The 24,156-nt window shown below is 40.9% G+C and overlaps 3 protein-coding genes across 5 annotated transcripts in view; 1 reads left to right on the top strand and 2 right to left on the bottom strand.

The window, feature by feature from the left end:
• Positions 1–24,156, bottom strand: part of LOC145453226 (uncharacterized) — a 555,138-nt gene that overhangs the window by 30,175 nt on the left and 500,807 nt on the right. The gene's annotated exons all lie outside the window — the stretch shown is intronic.
• Positions 1–24,156, bottom strand: part of LOC145453228 (uncharacterized) — a 378,716-nt gene that overhangs the window by 146,716 nt on the left and 207,844 nt on the right. The gene's annotated exons all lie outside the window — the stretch shown is intronic.
• The window catches only part of LOC145453237 (uncharacterized), a 348,886-nt gene continuing 336,901 nt past the window's right edge, over positions 12,172–24,156 (top strand). For 2 of the 3 annotated variants that reach the window (XM_080331223.1, XM_080331222.1), the window contains exon 1: positions 13,089–13,128. The gene's annotated coding sequence lies outside the window, so the exon portion shown is untranslated. Of the gene's footprint in view, positions 13,129–24,156 lie in introns of all 3 variants that reach the window. The other variant, XM_080331224.1, reaches the window with a different exon arrangement.

The following is a 24,156-nucleotide window of genomic DNA, read 5'->3' as shown; positions in this document are numbered from 1 at the left end:
GGACCAAAACAGCAACTCGTCCCCCCCACTCCAAACGTTGGTTTCGGGCTGGCTCCCGTAAGGTAGTCAATTTTCAGGTTGATGACTGAAATTCGTTAGTAATATTGATAATTACATAATAATATTATTCATTTTCAATCCTCTCCCAGCCACCGATGTCCAGATTTACCGGTCGAGCTGCGAGCTCGTAATTCATATTTATAACATCTTATATGCTGTTATAATTACATTATTGCATGACGTCTGTTATATAATCAAAAGACATTGTAGTCACCCAAACGTGTAGCAAACTAAAAATGTCGTGGGGCGCACACACAAATTCCCCTGCATTCATTCCTCGGAGGGTGCCCGGGTTGCATCTGCATTTTGTGGTTCAGATTGGGAGGACATGACTATTCATCACGTCCTTCCATCGTGGCTATTGACGATTAACACATTCCTACTAAAGTTTCGCCGAAACTGCACCTGTCTTTTGGTGTGTCGTGGTGCGGTAATGACGCGTACCGAACTTCCTATTGCTATAAATTAGGCATGCTTTTTTGCTTAAGGGGAGACGTATGCATTTCAGAACCAAGGTATTTACAGAAATTAAATTGCGAAGATTGACGAAAATTTTCAAGTTGATTAAATTTCTCGAAAATAGTCTACGATTTATGTTGAATTACAAAATACTTTTGATTCCCCTCCGAGCTCGCTCCAGGACCGTAACTATACCGCACCCCAAAACCCTCCAATGGGGGGGCGGGGAGCTCGAAGGGGGCCCAAAATAATTTCGTGAGTATTTTTTGAATATATATGCAACTTTATGCAACAACAATTTGATGGTGTCGAACCTGTTCGTTGTTGAGTACCATTCGACAAGAAAAATACGCATGATTTATGGAAATTGTCAGTTCGGCGTCGGCCATTACCGCGCCACGACGCATCAAAACATATGAAGTTTTAGGCCATGGAATATGCAACTCCGATAAGTGTGCAAGAACGATAAGCAGAGAAAAAAACTCGACCTATTGCCTTATGCTGTCCGAAAACTTTTATATACATACAAATATGTTCAATTGTCCATTAGCCTATAAATGACTGGCGCAAAATGTTCCTGTACTGACAATCTGCAAGACAAGTGCCACCCCGCAGAGAAAAAATATTTGCCAGTGAAGAAATACCAATTTGAAATCGTGTGCGTCTTTTAGTTTAAGGGGCTAGGCTACCCCAGAAATTGAAAAAAAATCAAAAATTTTTTTATTGCTAATATTTGTTGTATTAGATGTCATCTTTCATATACCCAAGTATTATAATCATTGAATTCACCAAAGTGTCACAAATTGATTTTTTCATGAGACTATGTAGTCAATCTCCCCCCTTAATTGTGAACTCGGCTACATCCACCACGAATATCCGAGCCCTATATTACCTACGCGCGTCGCTGTCGATCTAGTGCCTTTGAGGATATCTATGGTGTAATCAACGATGCGTTACAACAGATCAAAACAAACGGTATGCCGGTCTCAGCACTTTGCAGCTGGTGGTTCGTAGGTTCTCAGTGACTGGGTTTGGTGACATTTTTTTGTCAATCAAGTTGATATTGATCACTGTTAGAGGCTGGATTGGAGTGTCACATCTACCACAGTGTCATTTGATGTGTCATGGCATTTGTCAAGACATGCAATTGACCACGCTAGCGGATTTTGTTCGAGCCATTCGCTGTTTTATGGTCGACTATTGAGCGGCTATTGCAAAACGTGGGAAATCAAGGGGGCAAATTGAGAAGTCAAAGAATGGAAATATACTCATTCAGAACTGTGAACGAATGGACAGGGCTGTCAAAAGCAGAAAACATGGCAGTACAGAAGGAAAATATGGAGCTTGTGCACGATCTGCCCTAAGTCAACGGTATTTCGTCCCGGCGCTCATGCGAAATCTGCCGTGTCATAAACGGAAAATTATTAATGGGCACACTGCTTTTTACCGGGTGGAAATTACAATAACCTGTCTGCTTTTGAAGCAGGTAAGGAAATGAAGGTGTTAATATTGAATGATAGTAATTCTATAAAATCAAACGAGTGAATTTATATAACTTGTTACGAATTAGTGATTTGAATACTTATAAATATCGATGTATAATATGATTTGCAGGCGAACTGTAACGTATCTGATATATAAAGGGAAGTTGTATGAGTCGATATAAAAGGCGGGCATCGCAGTCATTATAATCAGATGATCATCGATCGCGAATCGTGAATCAATAGCTGACAGAAAAGCGGTTATTGCGGAACGAGGAAAATTATGAATATACAGCAATTGGCAGTGACGGGCGTTATTACTAACCTGGACTGTTGCATACAATTTATGAGAGACCATGGAGTGTTGGCGAAATCAATGGATTGCTCTCTGTGCGGGATAACGATGAAACAGGAGGTCACCGGTGCTGTAAAGGACGGCTATCGATTTCAATGCATTAATGCAGCTTGTCGCACTACTTCAAGCATAAGAAAAGGATCCTTCTTTTCAAAGAGTAATATAGGATTAAAAGAATTATTGCTCGTAACTTATTTTTGGACGACTGAAGCACCACAGCATAGAATCGCGTCGGAAAGTGGGGTTTGCGCTAGATCGGTAATAGATTGGTGTAATTTCTTGAGAGAAATATGCTCCGAAGCACTTATGCGGGACACAAGTCAGCTGGGTGGAGACTCAATCGTGGAAGTGGATGAAACGCTGATTTCAAGGAGACGCAGAGGTACTAATGCTTCTGGACGTTCAGTTGCTTCTGCTCAAGTCTGGCTTTTGGGAGGCATTGATAGATCCTCCAAGAAGGTATTCCTTGAAATTATACCCCCAGAATTAGGACGAACGGCTCCGGTCCTTGAGAGTTTAATTGTGAAACATATAAAACCAGGGACAACGATCCATACTGACTGTTTTGCTTCTTATCGAAATTTAGAGCGATTGGGGCAAGGTTATCGTCATCGTACAATAAATCACAGCTACTCCTACGTATCTCCGGAAGACCGAACATTGCATACCCAGGGGATCGAGAGCGTGTGGTCCAGCTTGAAAAAGGCAATCAAACGTGGACATGGCATCCAACGAGAATTATTGGCTTCTTATTTGGATTTCTGGGTTTGGGCTCGTGAGCACCCCAGACAACGAAGATTCCTGGATTTCCTGCAAGCAATAGCTTCCAATCCGAAGTATGATGTATCAAATCTGTAGGGGGTGGGAATTACTTGCATCCGCCATTTTGCTTATAGTTGCAACGACCGGACAAAAGATAAAACAAATTATAGGCTAGTGTAAAAAAAAACGGCCCAAGAGGTTAAAGCGGTGTGATCAAATTAGTAGTGGTAAATATTTTTAGTAGAATAGGGTAGCCGGTTGGATAAGTACTATTATCAACGGGTATATTGATTTTTGTCTTTTGCAGAAAAAGGATAATTTAGGATTTCAGTTAAGGAAGCGAATGATCTTGTCTGCTGATCCACCAATTTCCGGACCGTGGTGTACGTATTTAATATTGATATGTACAATTGGGGCTTCGCTATATCATATTGTATTGTGCTGTTGGCCTTGGAAGTCACACTTGGCCACGGTGGAGCACCTTTAAGAGATCACATTCATGGCGACCGTTCGAGAACTATTACAGATGCCAGATTTGGAAGATTAACAAGCTCAATGCCCGAGGGATGGCAGAAACTACCGAACACACGATGGGAATCGTATAATTTAAGTCATGTATGGCAAGAAACAGGAGATGACGAGCATCGTTTTGAGAATCCTGGGATGTTTTATTCGTCTACTTTCGGGTATGTGATAGCCGAGAAGATAAGCTACAGACAATATGCATTTCCGCGAGGTCATTTTTGGACGGATAGCAATGAATTTGAGCGGACTTGCTTATGTGAACGTAGAATAGGGTACATTGTGCCTGGCCTTCAGTATCAGGCCCTGAAAAAGACCGTAACATACACCCGCGAAACAGGATCTTATCTCAGATTGCATTGGAATTGGAATATGACGGACTCTGATGTCCGGCAGTTCAACCCGGGAAATAAGTTTATAGAAGCCATGACCAAATATAAATTGGTGCTTTTGAGATTGTTCGATAATTATGCCAGTATTCGTGCATCTTGTCACGTGCAAGAAGAAAATAACAAGACCCAAGCCGATTTATACAACGTATTCAATCAATCTAAGAATGAAATGGCACATTGCAAACCAAAAAATCATGGGCATGAATGTGTCTTGTGCAGTATGGTTGGATTGGTATATGCTTTCGAACCGGCAAAACCCGACTTATTGATTATGGAAGTGGATTTCTCCAAAGGGCTCGGATATTGGGAAGGCGATACTATACCTAAGCGAAAATCGTGGTGGGATATTGGTCAAGAGCGTCGCCCAGTTGCAAATTTATGGCCAAGAGAAATTAATCAGGCATGGTGGGTAGTGTTACCAGAGCGTGTTAAATGGTTGCTTCCCCTTTACGCATATGATAAAGTTCAAGATTTGAGAGACGGTCTTCCACGCAGGACACAGGGGTGTCTTCCGTTATATTCTGAATTCCCATCCATGACCAGAACTGATGAAGAATGTAAAGCCCGTGTGCTGGCAAATGCCGAGCGTTGCCGTGACCCTGTCGGTGGGTTGGAAATTAAATTAGCGCATTTTGATCACATTCATTACGATACGGAAAATGGAGCTTTGAGATTTCCTGGGCCACCGCTGGTGATCAAGGGTCACGGTAGGAGCGAAATGCGTGGCATACATTCCTCCAAACGTACTAAATCACGAAAGAAAAGGTTCTTGTTCTTTGCGTTAATAATGGTGTTTTCGTCAATTTTTACATTAACTGCTGCATCAACATTACAGAGTGAGTTTAATGCTAGGACGAAAGATCTTACTGACCAGTTGAACACTAGGTTTACATTGTTGGAGAGTGATCTTAAGGAAGTGGCCGATAAAGTTAACCAACTCGCAGCGGTAACGGTGTCCCAGGGTCAAAATCTAAATCAAGTAATCATAGGAATGTTAGAACATGAGCGAACGCGCGACGCCCAACTTGAGGCCATTATTGCCCAAGTTCATGAAAACAAGAATATGATAATAGCTCAAGCAGACTTGTATTTCTCTACTATTCAAACTGTGCACTCTATGACGATCGCAGAAGTAGCTGTAAATGATTTGATTATTTCAAAGTTACAAAATAGCACGGGAAAAGCTATTTTTGATTCAACCAAAGCTTATTTAGTGCGAATTAAAAATGGACTAATACATTTGAAAGAACATGGCCAATTGATAACCGCGTATCAGTTAGATTATCGGAATTTTTCTAATCATCAAGGTCAAATTTTAAAGGCGGCGCGTGAAAAATTGAATGACACCATGACAGAGACTGAATATAGGGTTAATGTTTACCAACAAGGGGTGAATAGCACCATAGTTTTGAACACTACCGAGTTTAGCCACGATAACATAACCTTCATTTCCTTGAACGGCTCGATAGGAAAAGAACTGTTCCAAGATATAGGATATGGCATAAAAACTGTAGCTGAGGGCACCGGCCATGTGATTGGTGAAATTTTGCAAGATACGGGATCTCTAATTAAGACAGGTGTCGATGGAGTTGGAGATATGATTGGTACCGGGCTAGGATCTATTTTTGGGGGATTAGGAAAATTTCTAATTCCGATTGGCATAGTATTGGGTGCATTAATAATAATCTATTGTCTGATAAAATTTTCCCCAGGTTGTAAGGGTCGAAAAACTACCATAGCGGAAAGGAATAATCACGTTGAAATGGCCAGTTTTGTCACAACCGTTATACCACGCCGAAATATCGTGAAAAAAGCAGTGCGGCAATCGAAGTATAATGTATAAATTTTGTGCGATTTAACTTATAGTTCCTAATATTTAGAAATAGATTTAAAACTACACATATTGGATTAAGGACATCATTATGAAGCCAAGTGTTTGCTTTAATTTCGGAATTTGTCTTGTAACGTGTGCCCTGTCAGGGCGGGGTGAAAAGGATAAATGGGCGTTGGCAGACTTGAAGATTCAACCAATCACGAGGCTGAATTACGACTTATGGATAAATACTACAACACGGTTATCGGAACGAATAGCTCTGCAAGATTTGTTCCAATTGCCGAAGGTTGAGGGATCCTTGAATTCAACAAGATGGGAATCAAGACGATATGGTATGATTTCATCGAAAAATCGTACAATTAGCGAAAATCTCCAACCCCGTGGTAAATACTGGACCGACCCTGTAGCGTTAGAGCAGCAATGTCTGTGTGTTCGATCATTGGCTTTGGTTAGGCCGAGTTTGCAATACAGTAATCTATTCACAAATGTCACCTATCATAGAAAACCACAATCCGATTTAAGACATATGTTAGTTTGGGCGGAAACGCCTGATTCATTGAGGCGGGATAATAATTTAAATGTGTATAATGGCGTTATGACAATTTATAAATTTTTGCTTATTAAGTTGCTACAGCGGCATTTGGTTGTTCAGGCCTCTTGTGAAAACACTGATGAGAATGATTTGGCTGGATCCACGGATCTCCCAATGAATATGTTGAGAGAGTGCATACGAAGGCGTTACCGAGTAACGGTGTGTATATCTTGTGCTTTCTCCGGATATCAGCAAATATTGGAACCGATCCCTAGAGGTTTCTTAATTCAAGAATTTGACGATACCTTGGATAAGTTTTTATCTCGTGATACCACTGAGACAAGTAACTTAGAGAGTCAATACCAGTGGGCCGCGTCGGAGAATTATTGGCCTTTGAAAGGAACCCGGCCGATATTTGATGAAAATATTCGCTGGATTAAAGCGACGGTGAGACACACTGGGCGGGTCTATCGTGATGGTGACATTAAGTTGCAATCTGGTAAGTTACCAGTCTATTCGTCTTTTCCGTCTATGCTACATGGCGACGGGTTCTGTAGAAATAGGACTCAGGTAGTTGAGTGTGGAAATGTGTTCGTTGGGGTGAGGGCTAAAATCGCATTGCGTAACCATGTGAGATACGATCCGGCCCACAATAAATCGGTATTCGCTGATATGAATGATGGGAGAATATTAGGTCGCCCTATAGAAGGCAAAGTTAAACGATCCATGGAAATTAATAATACCTTTCTGATATTACCACCGGATCATTTGGGATTAACTTTTCAACAATACTTGGACGATATGACTAATCAATTACTTGTTGCTATTCAACAAAACCTCGATCAATTAGCTGGAGCAATCAGCAAAACCGGATTGCTAATCGATAATCAGAGGGGAAAAAATGTTTCGAATATACAGATATATTCTTATAGTGAAATAGTAAGTGAATATGAACGGCAATCCCAAGACATAGCGAGGTTGAATGATTGTTTTATACAAATCATGATATTAAAATTGTTGGGAAAAATGGATGTGAGGTTTGCAAGTTGGTATATTTCTGGAATGTGGTATGCAGCGTCATGGGACAATGCGAACCTTATAGTCACACCGGTGGGTTACTATTCTCGCGATTCTGTACCAGCAACTATGTTGGAGCGAGTTATAAGGACTGGCAGAAAGTGGCCGGAATCGAGTGAAAATGGATCACGTGATATGATACTAACTAGAACAACAATTCGACCTACTATAAATTCTCAGGAGGCCATCAGAATCACTACAGGTATCGAAATTGGACTTCACGACCCTAGAACAACGGACATATCTCTGGACACTGCAAAGCCCGAGAACTCGCTGGAACCCGACGTTGCCTTTCGGACTGACCTGGAATCCAAAATGACATTAAAGCAGAGGTTGGAGAATTTATCGCGCGATGAACAAAATTATACGAGTAAAGGTTATAATGCACCGATATTGACCTTTAAAAAGATTATGACATTGCTCGTTTCTACAGAACCTGGAATAATTGCCGTAGTGGTAGGATCATTTGTGATATTGGGAATAATTATTGGCTCTATTAATTACCGATGTGTGAAAAGACAAGTAAAATACCGAATTGCCAAACGAAACAGAGATCATTGGATTACTATGATGCCAAGAAATGAGGATTTAGAGGATAATGATAATCCGTGGTACGATTAGTAAGGTTTTAAATTCAACAACAAGGAAAATAATTTCAATAAATGTTGTGTAACTAGAGAGATCAGAATGTGAGAATATTGGATGTCACATTTAATAGTGTAGGGTCAGCCTGTAAATTTAGTCCGTTGATTTTAAAATTCTTTGCTGTCTTGCACAATGACCATATGGACGGAAATGACCGGATATGGGTAGCATGAATAAAATATTCCAGGAAAATTTATGACGTTAGGCGATCACGACAATCGTTGAATCGGGCTCGATTATTAGATTATGAGAGGGTTTAAAAAACCGGAATCGGGTCATCACATTTTAACGGATATGGGCAAGCTGGGGTTTGCGGATACCATATGTTGGGGTCTAACGTTGAATTGGTGGCACTCTGACGTATAAGTTTCCGATCTTAACTATCCTATGATGCTCGTTTCTATTGGGCAGGGCGTGAGGCCTATTTCCGGTTGCCACTAGAAGAGAAAATGATATATAGGATACATCGAAATATGGTTTAAGTCAAATAGATTGTGGGGGTCACAAGTGAAGGTTAGCGTAGTTAGGGTGATTGGGAATTTAAGAATATATGACCAATAACTATTAATGCTTATTTCTGATTGTAGTGGTAAAGGAATCGCGAAAAATTAATTAACAATTCTTAGTTGAGGAGGAGCGGTTTGAGATGGAAGGAATGAATTTGGAAATGATGAATGTGTATGGGAGTCTACATGGGAATTGCCTTGCACAATGTAGTTGTCTGGGATACTGTCCTCAGTTATTTTGTTCTAAAGCCAAATTAACATCAACGCAGATAACCTGTCAATGGCAGACGGTATTCAGTAGTCGAGCGTACCTTCAGATAAAAAAATACAGCACAAGAATGAAAGATTATCTTCACTATTTTATATCAAAGAATTCGGATTTCACGAAACCCCTTTTTGGCACTGATTACAGAGTGGAACGATGGTCTAGGAAATATAATGTGGCGCATTTCGTGGGATGTGAACTAGATCCGTTTAAGAATACTGGACTTTCGGATGAAATGTGGGAGGAGATTTATTGTATTCCGTATTTGGGCAATGATTTGTGGATTACACGCATAATTGGTATATGTGCGAAAATGTTCCATAAATGTTTTAGGGAGCTCCTGCGTAGCATTTTCCCTGCCATGCCAAATCCAGAAGAGGGAATTAGAGATTTTATAATTTGGGTTTTGTACCCGGAAGCGATAATATTTGGATTGTCTAGTAATGAGGAAGGTGTTTTGGAGGAGAAAAGCATGTTAGTCTCGGAAACACATTATTTGGCTTGTCGTGATAGAAGAGTATTCAGTTTGAGTAGTTACTGTGATCGCTTTACCGAATTGTAAGATGATTGGCATTGAGACCGTAATATCATGATAATATTGTGGTGGTAATCCTTGGTGTGATATACAAAACGGAAAACTCGCTATTAATAAATTGTAATTTCCGTTAAGACTATATTAAAGTAATGCTGATATAAATAGGCCCACTTACCAGCGATGTGCGGACACGGAATCTATTGTCATGAAGTCCATAGTGCGAATTTTAGAAGAGAGAACGTGTTTTCGGTAATATGTGAGTGTGAGATGGTGGCAATTTTCATTGAGAGGAATACTACCGTAGACTGGATAGCCACTGTTTTGAGTCAAGAACAGCATTTGGGTATGAAGCATTTCAATAATCATCCAGGTCACCCCAATATTGACGCGTGGATACAGCGATATCGTAGAGAATATTTTCATTATTCAGACCAGCGGGACCGTGTGTATACCGTTTTGGACGTAGCTTTGAGCTCCTATTTACGAAGTACCAATCAAGCTATGATCCCCAAAAGAAAGACAAAATTGATTCGCGGAGTTTTGGTCCCAGAGAGGGTTATATCGGCAATATCTGTCCTAGACCGTGTTACGTTGGCTAGCGCTGAATATAAATATTTAACGTCGAACCTAGTCATTTTGGAAATTGCTACTGAGCTTTTAGGCGCCAATGACAACTCAATTTACGCGAATCGGCACTCGCAGACAGAAGTTGAGGAAGACGAAAGTAATATATGGGCGGTAACTGAAGAATCGATGGAAGATACCACGACAGAAATAGATGATGAGAGGGAACTTTATCTTCATCCAGTAAAACGGGAGGAATCACCGTTGGTGGTGGGCGACTCAGATTGTGAAGATGAGAATATGGATATTACAATTACACGTGTAGTGTCCCTTGCCCCCCAACAGGAAGTTCGGGAAAAGAAGCACGAATATCGTCGAAGGCGATTTTGGTGGAATCATGAACGGAAGGTTGGACAACACCGTAGCTATGATCGATGTGCTCGAACCAGTCGATATGATGACAGTCGAAACAGGTCGGAATTAGAGTTTAGGGAAAAGGGAAATAGTAAATCGAGAATGGGATACTACCCTTATTGAAAAGTAGTTTTGACGTTAATGGCCGTAAGAACAGTCAGCCAAATGTATGGTTTGGTGACAGACATGGAGTAGGCGTTGTATCATTGGAAATTTCATTTAGAGGTGTTTTATATTAGAAGTGAAGTACGGATTTATTTTATTAGATGTGGGTCGTGATTTAAGCATAATTACGAGATATGGAATTCTTTATATTATTTTAGATGTGTAATTTTACGAAAGGCGTTTGACCGATCCTTGCGCGGTTAAGGGTATTTCCTAATATTGTTGATGGATGATATGGTATAATTAAATTTAATATTATTATGGTGGGCTTGACAATAGTGTTTCGAGTAATTGCAAAAAGAATAGATGTACCTTTTCCAAAGGTCATAGTGGAGCAGTAATAAGCAATTGAATATTACGAGAAATTATGTAATGGTTTAATGCGTAAGGCAGGAGTGGTTATATGATTAAAAGACTATAACATGGTTCGTATCGACGACTTTGTAAATATTATGAAATTGGAGTCGTATATGCGGGTTATACCGGAAGCAATAAGGAAGTTATTAGAGGATGAATAGAGGGATTTAAATTTATGGCCCTATGACGTAGTTATCCAATTCATTAAGTACTGCGTAAGATCTTAATAATCGAACGGCCCTAACGGTAGATAGTATGTCATGTAATTTACACGAAGTGAGGTAATAAAATTGGCATTTTGTGAGTTATTACCCTTCAAAACAATGCCCGGCTGATCCATATGAAGCCTGTAATTGTGACCCTGAACCTTCACTAGTGTCTAGAACTGGACCTAGAACGTCAAAAATACTCATTTGTAATAGGCTCATGTGGTTATGTGTGATGTATAAATATTGTTTTAATTGAAATTTTATGGATGATGTGAAACAGTTTATGATATAATGGTTTAATGCTTACGTGTAAGATACATTTACCAGTTAATGTTGTTAAAGCATGCGCCATGTGCAAAGCGTTGTATTGCGAGTCTTCACGAACTGTTCATGCGGCTTGGTCTCCGACCGAAGAAGAATTTATGGAGCAGGCCAAGAAAGAAATAGAATTTTTGACATTATCAGCCGAACCGCTGGTACACTTATGTAAAGTCCTTACCAACCAACTCCATCCCAGAGTGATGTGCGTCCTTGGAGACTTATGGGAGATATATTTCGACGAATATGAAGATTTTTCAGTGGAATACGTCCCTGAATATTATGGTTTCCATGGGTTGAAGGACGAAATCGGCAAATTTCTTGCGCACGTGGTGGACTGGATGTGTGTAATCGACCCAGAAATCCCGCAGCTGTGGCATCGTGATGAACAATTAAAAATCAAAATGATTTATGATCTACTGTTGCCAGAAGCTATCATATTTTGCCATTCAAAATGCATGGGAATATCATTGGCTGATGCGGAAAACCATTATCTTAGAGATGGGAAGAATCAGCTGATTGCGGGTGGATGGAAAAGTGCGAAGGGTAAACTGAATGATCCAGCCAGGTGAGCTGCGGTTTATTCGATGGAAAGACAAAAAGGAGATTGAATTATTGTATTATGTTCGGCATCAGGCGTTGTCTCAACCCGAAATGATTGGACAATATTGTTGATGAGTTGGTGCTCGCATAAGCATAGGGCGTGCTTTAACATTTTATGTAATCGATTTAATTAGATTGTCCGATGGAGAGTGCTGATAATAAGTTTGAACTATTGGAGGGGTATAGTGAGATTTTATGTAAATCAAGAAATTTGTTAGAGAGTGTTTATGGGCGGAAATTTTCAATATTGCTTTTGAAATATGTATTTGTATTGTGTTCTTGGAGATATTCCGTATGCATGTATATTTGCGTATTGATTTAAATGAGAGTCGCGGATTGTTTATATATAATGGTATAGGGCGTAATGGTAGCGTAATTCATATATCTCCTTATCTTATTAGGTTGAAACAGAGGTTATAATTAACGATAAAAGGTTATAACGTTTTGTGTAGTGGGTAAAAGGACCCTAAAAGTTTGAATCATTCAGATATGTAGTGTACGGGATGCTAAATATAGATGTTTCGTTTTCTAGTCCCAGAAAAATGGTGAATAAAATCACGCCCAACCCTATATAAGTTACATGATTGTGTAGATATGTGAAGTAATTATTGCATTTTTTTTGGATCAATATATATTGAAAATTGTGTGATTTTGTGTGAATTATTTAGTATGCGTTGTAACTAGTCCACGCCCCAGCGACTAGGACCCCTACACTTGAGTGAGGTTAGACGGTTATAAAACCAAGACAAGTTGCTTGTGAGAACCGTCATAAAACTAGATAAGTACCCTAGAATATACAAATACACAAAAAATCTTGATCAGCCTTAAACGATAATATAAAAATGTAACAAGCCCTTCACGAGAATGCTTTGGCCCTGGGTCAATTGAATACATGAAATAGAGTATAGGATACGTGGAATTGCTGTTGAAAAATGGTCTTAATTGCATATGTGTTGAATTGCACGATCTTAGAAAACTTTAGTAACAGTTGGATGCATTTTACGAATGTTTGTTGCTATGGTAACATTGCTACTTGAATGTAAAGTCTAATTGGAGTATTTGGTTGTATTAAGGTACCAAGGTCAAGTACGTACAGATATGCTAGCTAAGACTGGACCCTAAGGTCATTGAAAGTTCAAGACACTTCGAAGACTGCTCCACCTGCAACAGTGATTTGCCAAATTGAATTACAAGCAAAAGAACCAGGCAAAAACACAATATCTTCCTACTAACAAGATTGGAGGCAAGATATTCTACTAACACATTTGGAGGCACCCTGAGGAATTGTAATTCGAGGCGCCTGGTAATCATTGTTCTTGCTGGATGATTTCGTCTTCAGAGGCCACTGAATTTGCGCTCACACGGCCACGATCAGGCAGCCGGATTGCAATTTTTATTAGCGTTTGCAGCATTATAGTGTTCTCGGTCGCTTGCTACGTCATAACGTCATTGGACCATGCGCAATTCATAATGACGGCGAATGTGTCAAATATTCAGTAAATAGGGGGTGATTCTAAAGCAATTATGAGGTTTTTTTGGCAGAAAAAGAGAAAGAATGACGCTTCTGCACTACAAAAGAATATTGTATTGATGAAAAACACTCAGCAGCGACATCTCGCGACTCAAACTAAAAAAGACCATTTAGTATCGGAGGTTCAGGACCAAGCAAAACTTTTGAAGGAGGTAAAATCTATTCTACCTAAAACTGTTAAAGAGTTGAAACAGGCTAGAAAAGATGTCAAACAGGCGGAAATTGATTTGAACGCGGTACAAAAGGCCACCGAAAAAGCTAGCACCAAGATATCCGCTGAAACACTGGACCAGGTTTTGAGTAGACAATTTCAAGCGGGTGTGGATTTTGAAAAAACGGAGGGAGTGTCCAAAATACTTTCTATGCCTACATTGGCGAACCCAAGACCGTCCGCTCCACCGCCGGATTATCGTGCAACTCAAACCATTCCGGTATTTACGAAGGCTTTGCTTCCAAGTTCTAGTGATTCCACGCTACCAAAAAAAATTCTGAAGCAACCCGGGGCAGCGCCGACTATAACAAATCCTAGTGTTATGCAAATGTCATCATTTCCCGTGGGAGTGGCTGGATTAGATGTGATTCCAGACCACCATGTCATCAGAGGATCAATTCTGGGACCACCGGATTCGGAAGGTGTGCCACGATTGCTAGCATCGCAACGTTCACGTTTAATTGCGAAGCCGTTATTCACCCCACAAAACACACAACGCCAAGGGCGGATTGTGGTGCCCCGGCCAGGGAAAAGAACCAGAGTTACCTGGTACGATGATGATAAGGGGGACGAGGGTGATAATGAGGACGATGGCGCAGGGTCTGATCTTATTGACTTGGATGACCATAGTAGCGATTCGGGTCAGAGTCATGTTGATGTACCAAATACGAAGCCCATGACGATGCAAGAAATATTAGCCATCATGAAATCGCCCGGAAGTATGCCGCTGTTGCGATTTATCGAGGATATACTTAGGTGTGTCCCACACGGCGATGGCGATACGATAGCGGACCGAATCTTGGCCAACGCTATACAGCATAAGTTAATCATGGCAAAGAGATCGGATGAGGCGGAGCAATTGGCAGATATACTTAGCGTGGACAATCCAAAGTGGCAAGACGCTTTGGAAATATTGTCATTGGCCAACCCAATTGAGACGTGTAATAAGGATGCGTTGATTCGTGAATTTGCCGAGTCATTCAATTGGACAAAGACACCAGTAGTAAGATAAATGTGCATTAGACGCCGTTTCGCGATTTATAATAAACAAACAAAGATTATCAGTATAATAAACAATTAAAGAATTACCCGATTCTCATTTTTGCAGCAATACTTTTATGACCCTGTGTGCGGCAATCAAAAAGGGGGAATAATTAACGCTAGAGAGAAAACGAACAAAGAATCTCGATTGACCTTTGTACTCTGGCCAGACACGAAACTTGGGATTTATGCTAATTCATTGTAATTTTACTGTATTTTTCCACGATCTAGAGCTGACTTTGGTCGTACACGATGTGGCTTGATAATAGCTGCCTGCCCTGACCTATCGGTCCGTGGTCAATCCAAGGACGAGTCTTGGGAATAATTGCCCGTCAAATCCACTGGATGACTTGTCGTTCATTTTCGTGTACGGTGGCTCATAGGAATAATTGTCGGCCGTGACGTCAGTATAGTTTTCTTCTGAGCCATGAGATCGTGGTGCGTATTTTAGGTGTCCATACGTTCGGCTGTGTAAAGTGACGCTTGTGGTCTGTCTCATACTATGGTACTTGGACCCTTTTGCTTTGTTGTCGACCCAGACAGTAACGAGAAATGATCTGTTATGATTAGAAATATGTGTGTCATTTCGAGTCGTATCGAGAATCAGAATGAATGTCGTAGTAGAAATGTGTATTAGGCGCCCCAGCATAGATTAACTTAAATAAAGTAACATTATGAGTATCATAAGTAATTAAAGAAATAGCTGATTCTCAATTTGGCTTACATCAACGTGTTAACTTCCGATATTTCGTACCTAGTAATTGGTGCAAGCAACAACTGTTGTTCAACACCTTCTAGCGTCTTCATATAGGACAGACACTCCCAACCAAACAATGTATTTATGAGGGGTTCTTTTTACTGCTTCACGTCTGGTCAAGCGTAATCATGCCGGTGTCTGTAAATGATATTCAATTTACCGCGGCATATTAATTTTGTATGCTGTACGATATGCAACTTGAATCGATCAGTTGTCGAACTGATGCTTTATCCGTCTGTACGATATATATCGATCACGAGCTCACCACGCAGTTGTCGTTCGAGGGCGACTCATTTCGCTGCAGACAATCACCGCGTGTGCCGTAAAACATCCTCAAAACCTGCTATGCCAACACCTACACACATATTTACAATATCATACTACGGAACTATTGCTTCGGCAGCCACGCACTATCGCTCGAAGTCGACAAATTTCGCTGCAGACAACCAGATGTGTTCGCGTATGTGTCGTAAATATATCCTCAACACATGCTATGCCAATACCTCCAAGCATAGTTGCATCATACTACGGATATATTGATTCGGGGGAGTGTTACCGTCAGAGAATTGCTGTGTCACCCCTTTGAGCCTCGCATTTCCCGTTCGAACTCGGTAACTTAGTATTCGGTGCAAGCAACAAATGTGTCTGTTCCATACCTATACCGCGTTCTAGCGTCTTCATAAGGACAGACAGTCCCATCCGAACAATGTATTTATGATGGCGTGTTTTTACTGCTTCACGCCTGGTCAAGCGTAATCATACCAGTGCCTATAAATGATATGTAATTTACCGAGGGATATTAATTTTGTATGCTGTACATGTTGTACAACTTGAATCGATCTGTTGTCGTACTGATGCTTTGCCCGTCTGTACGATAGATATGGATCACCGCGCACTTGTCATTCGAGGGCGACTCATTTCGCTGTAGACAATCAGTTGTGTTCGCGTGTGCCGTAACATATCCTCAACACTTGTTATGTCAACACCTCCAAACATATTTACAATGTCATGCTACGGGTATATTGCTTCGGCGGGGTGTTACCGACAGAGAATCGCTGTGTCATCCCTTTCGAGCCTCGTATTTCCCGTTTGAACTCGGGAACTACGAGTACGATGTCAGATTCAGTTGTACAGTGACGAATCAGGGATAGCTCGCTTCATCGGGGATCTGCGGACTAACCTTATTCTGCTGAAACATGCTCAGTTTCGGTGGTGCAATAATGAGGATGAATTGTGACAGATCATACGTGACGCAATCTAGCCTACTTTCGGCGAGGTGTAAAGATGAGTGAGATATTTCGAAATCTGACTCCACTCCGACTCGCGTTGCCAAATCAAAGTCCAAAAAATCCGGCTGACACGTAAAGTCCTGTTATTTCCACATGTTGTGAGGGCAAAACATAGCATAAATCCGACTCTCAAGGCCATTTGGCTGCATCCAGCCCGGCGATAGCTCGCTTCACCATCGATCAGCTGACTGACCTTATTTTGCTCGGTTTCGGTGCCAGGGCTGGATACGGTCAAGTGACCACCCAGGCACGATAGTTCTACTATCTTTACACGATATGGAGATAACGTTGCATATTCATTTGCGTACAGCGAAACCTTGTATTGACCCATTGTCGGAATTATGTTCAACTATACAGGTCTTATTAGTGCAATCAGGTTTAGCACCACAAGAAGTATATTAGCAAAGTCCTATCCACCACAAAACGATAATACCTATACCCTACCAACAAACAGACAAACAAACTTGTCGCTTGAATACTTGTAATTTCATTGTGGTCAGATGTACGCAAATCAGCTGTGATCAATCGAGCGTGACACAATCGATGTCAGTCATCAATCCGCCTGTTTGACAAAACTCGCGTTTTCTGGCTGACAGCAACACATTGCGATACATTTGATGTATCCATCGACCCTCCTATTTTGATGGGGTTACCATACGGCCTCATTCAAGGGAGCATATGTCCTCCTTTCCCCAGATATGTCAACCCATTCGGCCAAATGTACTCTCTTTCTGTCAATTTGTCCTCCTTGTTAGCTTAACATATCCAAAAAAACACCACGAGTAACGCAAAATGTGGGCCTAGATTACAAAAGTCGGGTATTTACGTGGTCAAATCGGAAAAGTGACGCTATGATGGTATTGTGCAGGCTATTACGTGGATACGGGGCCTGTGTAAACAGGTTTATGTGAATAGTAAAAGCGCACCAAACTATCGTTACATGAAAAAGATCGAGCGCACTCGACCATGTCGGGGTATACTTACCCTAGTACAGCCAAATGCTCCCATGTCGTAGCGGGAATAGCCGGGGAGCATGGTAAATAATTCTCACAAGAAGTACTTTATAACGGTGTGAAATCGACGTCGTTCGTTACGCGACGAGAATGAAGCAGGGCGCCACTGCAATCACTCTCTACACAACGTGCTAAGCACTGTAGGGGATACGCAACTACCGATTCTGGTCCGAGGAGCGAGATATATCTAACGATTTACGACACATGCTAAATTTCCTTTCAAATGAAGTACAAAATGTGTCTTTTGTAGTACTCAAGTAGAAGTAGTTTTAAATGATAGTTGGTATCGTAAAATTACTTTCTAGTTTAATTATAAAGAGTAGGTTCCCATAGAACTGTTCGAACCCAAGCACTTCATTATCCTATACCCAGCCCACCGACTGCAGAAGCTGCCCATCCCTGATGTAACATGTAAATGGTGCAATAGCGACAGCTAACGGTTGTCAATCATCCATAAAAAAAAACTAGCCAGTAATACAGCCCTCAAGGATAACCTAGGAATATCTATGCGAGTCGACTCGATTGGCCCATGCGGCAAGTTTAGACACGAAAGCATTTTTAGGTGTGATATAATCCCAGTATTTGTACTGTATTTTTCCAAGCACACATACCACAATCGAAAACGTAGTTCGCCCGTCTGACTCCCAGCATTTGCCTCGAACAAAAGTGTCGGGTATAAGTGACCATGGATCTACGCCAAGTCTGTCCACCACTTTTGAGTAGATATTTGGAAAGACCGGCTCGTGATCACCTCCATACAAGGCATAATAGTTCTGCGTGCAGCGAAACTTTGCAGCGACCTATTTGTGGGGTGTGCATGTGTTGTTAGTGCAATCGTGTTTAGCACAACAAGAACATAGTAATTTGAGGGTGAATAAAATCTTACCCCACAACGATACCAACTTTACCCCCTCAACGACTCCAACGGGATGTATTTATGTGGATTTCATATTATTATGAAAAGCTAATCGACCACAAGATACTGTTACGTGCCATCCCCTTCGGTAGAGTTGTTAGTATTGTAACATGGTGATCGGGAGCTATGACCTTTTACCCCCAGGTCTAAGAGGGTAGGGGAATTAGTTAGTGATACATCCGGCGGACGGTGTGGTATTCGACAAAATCACTCTGTTTTTACTACGGAAACGACGATCACACTGACGGGCTCTCATCACTTGTCGTACGAATGCTTGTAATTTCGGTTTGATGTGCGCAAATCAGCTGTGATCATTCGAGTGTGACGCGATCGAGGTCAGTCCTATCAGGTGTTTGAGAAAACTCGTATATTCAGTAAGGTTGACGGTAATGCGATATATTTGATGTCCCATTGATCCTCATACTAATAGGGGGATTGTCATACGTCCTCCTTCTCCAGGAAAATATCCTCGCACAAATGTACTCCTTTTTGTGAATTTATCATCCGTTTTAGCTTAAAATACCCAAAAAATACCATGAATAACGCGAAATGATGACCTACGAGATAGGGGTAGGGTCTATCTTACTGTTTTCGCATAATCCTGTTATTCAAATGTAGGATTTTGGTGTAGGTCTGATTGATAACTTTATAAAAGTGAGGTAAACTCAGTACAAAACTACTTTCTGCTTTTTAAAGTCAAACGTGTAAAGAATATGTAATTTCACCTGAAACGGTTGAGGAGTAAGTTAAAACGACTTGGGTATATAGCACAAGTACCGAGTACTCGAATTAGTAGCGTCTTTTGACACCATTACTCTACCAAGTCCACAACACACAAACCTAGGGAATAATATACAGATATGGAAATAACCCACGATATTTTCCGCTGACACGTGTCAGTACAACTCGACATTCAAGTCCATCTGGCTGCGGCTTGCAATTTGAAAGAGTTTGAAAAACCAGGGTGGTAGCCTACCTAAAAACGTGGTATTGTTTTGTACGTTACGATTCTTTCTAGCCAGTTCGTCAGCTGCTAAATTAGTGCGTGTTGCATATGATACTTTAGATAATTCGGCGAACGTTGCGAGTCTGCAGAATTCACAGCGGTGATAACTCGACGCAATGAATACGTGTTTCTATCCTAGCGGATCAAAGTGTCTCTCCATCCCCGTTATGCCAAAGCACTTTTGTAAACACGGCGTATTAAAACAGACGTAGCCATCATAAAATCAACCAAAACCAATGTTCCATAGCGAATCTGATGTTATCGATGACAAAAGTTATGGCCACCTCGTCTATGTCTAGCACTATGGTACAACATGTCGAATTTTGTTTGCCAATCCCCGTTGGTTCAGTACAAGGCACGTGATCTCAATAAAAACGAACGCGCAACCGAAACAGGTGAACTTTGTGTGGTGTGTATTTTTGATAACACCGATATGGCAAACTTAAATCTCTCTGCTGACAATAAAGTTGCTTATAATTAATCAAGCAACCCGGGGAGCAACAACTCGTAAACATGAATCGAATGGTCACGCCAACATCCCCGGGTATTCGATAGAACCGCTAATACCGCGGTAACCCAACTTCTGTAATCGTACATGTACGAAGCATTTGAACAGTGTTGCTCTGTGGCTCTTGGACTTACAAGGACACTACGAGCGTAAGTCAATCTCACTGTTTGGAGTGCTAATGTCGCACCGTCGCAATAATGATCACTCGCTTATGTGTAGAAAGCGGAAATTGACGCCTGGGTTATTTATACGACCTCATAGCTTTGGTAAACTTACTAAAGCGGAAAGTCTCTGACAAGTTAGACATTGATTGATGTTCGTTCTCTTGCTAGCGATGATAATCGTTGGTACATGCTTTAAATTTTTTGTTATAATCGGGTGTGGTCACAAATAGGCAGGGAACAACTTTGATGCGTTCAACACGATACGCATGTAACACATCTTATTCCGGGCCGTAACCTATCGTTTTCCCCCACCTTCTATATGATAAACGTCGCCTTTACTCAGGGGTGTGCCGATGACCTAAGGAACCACAGGCTCTAACGTGTCATTTCGTTACTATTTCAACGTCACATGACAGCGTAGGTAGGCGTTGGGGTATGGTGCCCATCAATACAGTGTTGAACGCGATCCATAAGGACACCCACTTCGTGCTATACGTTTAAATAGATATTTTTACTCGTTACTACCACCTGGTGCGGGGTAGTGAGGTTGGTACAAAATTGAAACAGCCAATATAAACTAGTGGCTTATTATTATTAATTATTAAACATCGTGTCCAGCTGCTTATAGAACGAAGGTTTTCTGCACCACAAACCAGTTCATTACATCTAATAACACAAGGGAAATTGTGTGTAAAGTACCATCCCATAACACATACTCAAAATCAACTAGTGATTTTCAAATGGATGTTATTGTGCTTTGCAATGGTTGTTAGCGGACATGGGGTGATAATTTCATCAATATAATCGATTGCGATTACTGTTGTCACGGGACTATAACTACGGTTACAGAAAAATCTTGAAGTAGTCGAAACGTAATCACTAGCGTGCTATTGTTTTACTCATTTTCCCCGTCATATGGCACCGACTATAAGCATTGATACAATACAGAGTATTGAACGTGATCCTTATAAGCATTGATACAATGTAGCATTGACCGCGATCCGTGAGGACCCCTGCTGTGTGCTATTATGTCTAAAATTTATCACTCGTGACCTCCACCGTGTGCGAGTTATCAATAAACCACAGAAACGCCACTAAGCATAGGAGGAGGTAAATCCCCTACTCTGCCTAGTTTCAAATAGTAACGCAATTACTGACGTTTCGTTGAGTTAAACACAGTTTGAACGCTGCTGCTTAGCGGGTGGTAGGCCTATGTACAGCGGACATTTATTTGAAATTTTACACTCATCAAATAAATCATGACAATTTCAAAGCATTAAAATCAACCGGTGCTAAAACAAATCATACAGTAAATTATACATAAATTATATCTCAAGTTTCGTGTCCTTGTCAAGAGGTCAAGCGTGGCGACTCACGCAGATAGCTAGTTTATTCTTTTTCGTAAAATCTGTTTGCGATACATGACGGTCAGCACACACTCAACTTCGGAAACGGAATTACTACCCTAAACCTTAAGTAGAAACCCTGTAACTTGGGGCAGTGTTAAATACTACCATCACGACATGACATACCAAGTTTCAAGAATTATCATGGTGTGAAACACCATCAAAATCGACCTATACCAGCAAAGGTCGACGAGACGCATATGACGGTAACCGAGTTCAGATATAGATACGGTTGTTACATCACACCTTAAGGGCGACTAGGCTATGTTGCCCCGGTTGCTCGGTAATTTTATGAATAGGAGAGAGTAAATCACTGTTTCTTTATTGTGCGAATAGACAGTGAAAGCTTGTTATGAGCGCTACCGTGGCATGCCCCGGCTAGGCATTCGCAAAGCGAAAACACGGAAGAGAATTCGATTTTCGCAGACTTCGCTATATATGGGTATTTACAAGCGAAAGGACAAGAAGAATACGATTTTCGCTGTGATTTCGGTATATATAGATTGCTGTACTTCTCTAAATGGTAAAGAACTGTTATTGAACAGAATTTTAGGTGGGGCAATGCCCCAGTTGCCCTATAGGACGAGCCGCCACTGTATGTCGATAAGGTTTCTGTATGAAAAGACGACTTAAATTTTACATTATAACGTGGCCAGTAAATATTATTGGTGGGATAATATGTGAAGCGGATAAGTATCGCTGATTTCGAAATCAACTATGCTATACCAGTATGTATCTTGATAATTAAGTTGGTATTAATAAATATATTAAAGTCGAATATCTTGAAACTTGACAAGAAATGAAATATATTGGTAACGCCGTGTTATGGTTTTCACATATAATACGGTATCTCGAAACGTTGGATAGGTTACGGCCCGGAATAAGATGTGTTACATGCGTATCGTGTTGAACGCATCAAAGTTGTTCCCTGCCTATTTGTGACCACACCCGATTATAACAAAAAATTTAAAGCATGTACCAACGATTATCATCGCTAGCAAGAGAACGAACATCAATCAATGTCTAACTTGTCAGAGACTTTCCGCTTTAGTAAGTTTACCAAAGCTATGAGGTCGTATAAATAACCCAGGCGTCAATTTCCGCTTTCTACACATAAGCGAGTGATCATTATTGCGACGGTGCGACATTAGCACTCCAAACAGTGAGATTGACTTACGCTCGTAGTGTCCTTGTAAGTCCAAGAGCCACAGAGCAACACTGTTCAAATGCTTCGTACATGTACGATTACAGAAGTTGGGTTACCGCGGTATTAGCGGTTCTATCGAATACCCGGGGATGTTGGCGTGACCATTCGATTCATGTTTACGAGTTGTTGCTCCCCGGGTTGCTTGATTAATTATAAGCAACTTTATTGTCAGCAGAGAGATTTAAGTTTGCCATATCGGTGTTATCAAAAATACACACCACACAAAGTTCACCTGTTTCGGTTGCGCGTTCGTTTTTATTGAGATCACGTGCCTTGTACTGAACCAACGGGGATTGGCAAACAAAATTCGACATGTTGTACCATAGTGCTAGACATAGACGAGGTGGCCATAACTTTTGTCATCGATAACATCAGATTCGCTATGGAACATTGGTTTTGGTTGATTTTATGATGGCTACGTCTGTTTTAATACGCCGTGTTTACAAAAGTGCTTTGGCATAACGGGGATGGAGAGACACTTTGATCCGCTAGGATAGAAACACGTATTCATTGCGTCGAGTTATCACCGCTGTGAATTCTGCAGACTCGCAACGTTCGCCGAATTATCTAAAGTATCATATGCAACACGCACTAATTTAGCAGCTGACGAACTGGCTAGAAAGAATCGTAACGTACAAAACAATACCACGTTTTTAGGTAGGCTACCACCCTGGTTTTTCAAACTCTTTCAAATTGCAAGCCGCAGCCAGATGGACTTGAATGTCGAGTTGTACTGACACGTGTCAGCGGAAAATATCGTGGGTTATTTCCATATCTGTATATTATTCCCTAGGTTTGTGTGTTGTGGACTTGGTAGAGTAATGGTGTCAAAAGACGCTACTAATTCGAGTACTCGGTACTTGTGCTATATACCCAAGTCGTTTTAACTTACTCCTCAACCGTTTCAGGTGAAATTACATATTCTTTACACGTTTGACTTTAAAAAGCAGAAAGTAGTTTTGTACTGAGTTTACCTCACTTTTATAAAGTTATCAATCAGACCTACACCAAAATCCTACATTTGAATAACAGGATTATGCGAAAACAGTAAG

The sequence above is a fragment of the Botryllus schlosseri genome, chromosome 13, assembly GCF_051294905.1.
Source record: "Botryllus schlosseri isolate E-star chromosome 13, Bs_hap1, whole genome shotgun sequence".
Classification (NCBI taxonomy): domain Eukaryota; kingdom Metazoa; phylum Chordata; class Ascidiacea; order Stolidobranchia; family Styelidae; genus Botryllus; species Botryllus schlosseri.
Note: the sequence above shows the minus strand (reverse complement) of the source record. Positions and strands in the feature narration are given on the sequence as shown.